Below are 5356 nucleotides of genomic sequence, written 5' to 3' on the forward strand. Positions count from 1 at the left end.
GGAAGAAAGGAGGGAGGGAGGGAGGGAGGGAAGAAAGAAACTTTGATATTCTATCACATTGTCAGTGTATGTTCCTCAAAGCATTACAGAACCATTTGCCCCTAGAGTTCAAATTCCAGGTGGCTTATAAATGCCTGGAATTTGTTATTGTCTTTTCAGTGGAAGCAGGGCAGTAATGCCAGGGTATGACAAGATGAAAATCTTAGCTTCACTTCTTCCACTTAACAAAGAATTATCTGTTTTATATGGTAGAATTTTTATGTTTGAATAGTAGTCTATATTTCACAAATGCTTTGGATAAGAAGAGAAAATAGTGTTTATTTTCCCTTCATGTCAGTAACCAAGAGGTAAGAAATAAGATTTTTTTTCACTCAAGGGTTTTCTTCTCAGCCTCTCTAAACTTTACAAATGAAAAATTTGCATTTACTTGTTATATTTATGAAATAAATTTAAGAATATCTGAAATTTCAGAATAATTTTGCAAACACCCACGTGTTCACCACTTAGATATTTTAATTTTCATTTAAAATTGTTAGGTTCAATTGCTTTCTGAACAAACATTAAACTGTGCTCATGAAACAAATAAGAAAACAACTCTTGCTACAAAATTATTAAAATAATTTTTTAAAAGATTATGTAATTTGTCTTTGACAACATTGTGAAATTTGTAGTCCCATCTATGGTAATGAGCTCCACTCTGGTAACATTTGGCATCAAACTGTGGAGGGAACATGTAATTCATTTTCCCTATGAAAAAGCACCAAGGAACATGTGAACTTTTACAAAAAAGTTACAAAGGCCACCAAGATTCTAGTACTGTTCTGGTAAAGAAGACTATTTCAGGATCACAAATCTAGCCTTTGGGGAGGGCTGTACTCTTTAATTTTTTCCCATATTTGTAAAAATCCACAAAGGTGGTACTTAATAGAAAAGGTATATTTATCTCTTAATAATTTGATGTAGCAAATAAAATTGTTCTCATCAATCATTCATCTGCTCACTGTGTATGCCCTTAAAAAGAGCTCACACAGGGAAAAGGGTAGCTCACTACAGAGATAAATCATACAAACAAGTTTTGCATGAAATAGCACTAGTGGAAACAAAGTACTATAAGATAGTAGACCTTGGAAATGACTGATTTGTTTAGGGACTCAGGGAAGAAGTCAAAGGGGCATCAATGTTGGAGTAGGTGAATATGAACATGTAGGTATAAACCATGGTTGTTGCCTCCTCTCTGCTTGCAAAGTGAAGAGCAATGGAAGAAATGATAAATACCAATTTTACTCATTTTATACTTTGAATAGACTCTTGATAGAAGGATGGCTTAGCCAATAATTTTGGAGCTTAAAAAAATGCTCCTATGATATTCCAACAGGACTTTTATTATCAAGAGTATTTCTGAAAGCCAAAAATTAAGTCTTAAACAAGTCTACACTCAAACTAGTAGAGATGTGACAACATACTTAGGACATTTTGAGAAGTAGTTAATAAACTTGAGAGTGGAGCTAGTGATCACATGAATTAATCACACATTAGTTTTATTCAGAGGAATGAGAGCTGGAGCTTTGGCAGTACTGGAAATGTAAAAAAGAAAATACATGCAGTCAATACATGCAGTCATGTGAAAGTAGTCCCTGGCTGTGGGCAAGGGAAGAACGAGCTGAGAAAGGGAGAGGATTCAAGCCCAGCTCAGTGCTCATCTAGAGTGATACCATGTTCAGACCAATGGGATTCTTAGCCAGTGATGACTATAAAAAATCAAATGTTTGATAAGAAAGTAAAAAATATGGGCTACAGAATAAGGACAGAGGCAGAAGAGAGAAGGAAACATACAGAATGCTAGCTAAGCGCAGCAACAATAAAAGTAACAGATGGCAAGAGCCACAGGAGCAATGGGACATTAAGAAGCATATAATCTGAATGTGAAAATGTTAGCTCTGAGATAATAACCAGAGTAGCTCTGAATCGAGAGGAGTGTCTAAATCCATTTTGTGTAGCTATAACAAGATATCTGAGGTTGGGTGGGATCTAATGAAAAGAAGTTTATTTGGCTCATAATTCTAGTGACTGGCAGCCTCAAACAGCATGGCAGTGGTGTCTGGCAGGATCCCTATGTTGTATCACAACATGGCAGATGGCATTACATGAAGGGATTGTATGTTAGAGTGCTTATATGACAAGAGAGGAAGCAAAAGATTGGAGAGGGTCATTCTTTTTATCACAATTCACTCTATTGGGAGTTAATTCACTCCTGTGAGCCCTAACCCACTTTAAAAGACCCGCATTCATTCCTTTTCTAGGATGGTCATGACCCAGTCACCTCCCACCAGGAGCTTCCTCTTAAAGGGTCTACCACACTGGGGACCAAATTTCCACTATATGGACTTTTGAGGGACAAACCAAAGGGAGCAATCAGATGCCCACACTGTAACTATTTTTATGGAATTTTGAAAGTACACTTTGGCTTTGTTGAGGGGAGAGACATTCAGAGAAAGGACAACCCAGGGTCAATTTAATAATACACAGATTATGTCTTACTAAAGGCACCCAAAAAATACATGTAATTCAGCAGTCTTAGGAAGGGGCAAGAAGTGAGGTGTGGAAGATCAGTGGGATTCTGTTAGAGTGACAGTAAACCGTAATACACTAGTATGATAGAACCTGTACATTGGTGCATTCAAAAAGAGTTATCATAAGAATTCCAAGGAAAATATGAGACGACACCCCCAATTCTGATCCAATGCTAATGGACCAAATACCATGGATTATTTTTTTTTCCTAAGGAAATGCTGATATCTGAGCTCTGTGCTTTTTAAAATGTCTTTGGATATTTCAAAGCAAGACTTGGCATTCAAATCATCATTATGCCTGGTAAGAAAATGTCAGCAAACTCTAAACTGCATAATAAATTGCTGACTATTTCAAATAACTCATTTCTGAGCAAAATCTACTCCCTGGATCATTTTAGCAAGTTGATGTAACTAGGTTATTTTAACTAGGTAGCCAGCCCCTCCTTTGCTACAGCAGGATTCTGTGAATTAGGTGTGCTTAAAAAAAGGGTAGGCTGATTCGTCTTATGCTACTACTATAGGCTTTTCCAAATTAAATTTCAATTCTTGGAAAATGTAATTTTCTTAAAAGATTTTAAAATGTCACACTAGTTCCTGCTCATTTATTTAAAGAATATAGTCTTCTGGATTGACAATGTTTTTTTTTCCCCTACTGATTTTATCAATTTCTGGTATCATTAATTAAAGTTATTCTGGAAGCACAGCAAAGCAAAATTATTTTATTACTAGACAATTATAGAGCTTGCTCCCAAAGGAGTAGGCCATTGTCTTTTCTCCTTACATTTTATTTTCTATTCAACATATCAAATAAAAAAATATTAACTGTATCAATTACAATTTTTGGGGGGTACACTTTAACAAAACCCCTGTAGCTTGGCCTTGTGGTGCACACTTGTAGTCACAGTGACTCAGGATGCTGGGGCAGGAGGATCAAAAGTTCAAGGCCAGCCTAAGCAACTTGGTGAGGTCCTAAGCAACTTAGTGAGACCCTGTCTCATAATAAAAAAGCCAAAAAAAAAAAAAGGACTGAAGATGTGGCTTAGTGCTAAAGTGCCTCTGAGTTCATCCCTGGTAACCACCCCACCACCAAACAAAAACAAAAACAAAAACTAAAACCACACACACACACACACACACACCAATCTATAAATGATTTAAATAGCAATAGAATTTATTATCTCACATGACAAGACTTCTCAAGGATTGATTAAATCAGTGTTTCAATGATGTCATCAAGGATGCAGGTACTGTCCATCTTTCTGCTTTCCCATCTCCTGGAGCTATAACCATAAAGCAAGACTTAAAGGACTTAAAAGAAATGAAGCTGTGTGTGGTGGCACATGTCCGTAATCCTAGTGAGTCAGGAAACTGAGGCAGGAGGATCTCAAATTTTGAGGCCAGCCTTGGCAATTTAGTGAGATCCTATTTAAAAAAAAAAAAAAAAAGGGGGTGTGTGTGTGGGTGGGGGGGGGAGCTAGCTCAAAAAACAAATCAATCAAACCAAAAACAAAACAAAACAAACAAACCACCACCACAACAAAACTCTACAAGAAACAAAAAACAAAAAAATTTACATATGCTCATTTAATTTTTTGCAGTTGTTATAAAGCTTATGTATAAATATAAAAATGTTCATAGAATGTGTACACTATGATCTCATTGTTAATAAATATGCATGGGGTAAAAGGTGTGAAAGAAAATACACCAGCCCGCATAGAGGCCACACATTTGTAATCCTAGTGGCTCAGGAGGCTGAGACAGGAGGATTGTGAGTTCAAAGCCAGCCTCAGCAAAAGCGAGGTGTTAAGCAAGTTAGTGAGACCCTGTCTCTAAATAAAATACAAAATAGGTCTGTGGATGTGCCTCAGTGGTGGAAAGCCTGAGTTTAATCCCTGATATCCACCAGCTCCCACCCCCCCACAAAACAAAATAAAACAAACAAAAAAAGAAAGAGAGAAAGAGAGAGAGAAAGAAAATACAGCAAATGTTAAGCATGGATTAGGGCGAAGGATTTTTCCTTATTGTCATCACGTGGACATTTTCTTTATTGTTCAATGTGGTTAAAATTACTTCTTACAATGGAAACAGTGATAATTATAAGAATCAAGGATAAAAAGCCTCTTCACTTGCCCTCTGATTTGTATATGAAGAATTAAAAACCTATTCTACATTCATCATTAAGATGCCCTTAAGCTTTAACAGTTTGAGGCTGTCAACCTCAAAATTCATTTACTTTGGACTGCTAATCCTGCCACAATTTGCATGGGAAAGAATGACAGAAGGGATTCTTCAGAACCCTTCGATTTGCAAATTAGAATTTTGAATCTCAGCTTCCAAGTAGCAGAACCAAGACTAGGACCCAAATCTACTAGGATATCTAATAGTATCTAATACCTTTATAGCTTCCGGTCTACCCACGAGTATTAATAAACTTGTCATGTTTGTTGCTGAACCCTGGCATTACTGCCATTCTGGCTAGCCTGGGGGTTGGATTTCTCGCGCCCCAGTTGCTTCTCTCCACCAGTTGGCGGCCAGGAGAAGCTGCTCCCTGTTCTTTCCCCTTTCCCTGCAGAGCTCTCCCAGGCTCCGGCAGGGGGCGCTAGCACCATCTGGTTGCAAGGCCCCTCCCCCGGCCAACCGTCGATTGGGCCGGCGCGTGACGTCACGCCGTTTTAGCCAAACAAATGGGTTTCGGGGCGAGCGTTGGGCTCCGCCGCGCCGCGCTGGGTGCTCTGTCCGCCTCAGCTGTGGGGAGCGAGCCAGGCCTGCTGCCGCCTCTTCATCGG

The sequence above is a fragment of the Marmota marmota genome, unplaced genomic scaffold (genome assembly GCF_001458135.2).
Source record: "Marmota marmota marmota unplaced genomic scaffold, marMar, whole genome shotgun sequence".
Lineage (NCBI taxonomy): Eukaryota > Metazoa > Chordata > Mammalia > Rodentia > Sciuridae > Marmota > Marmota marmota.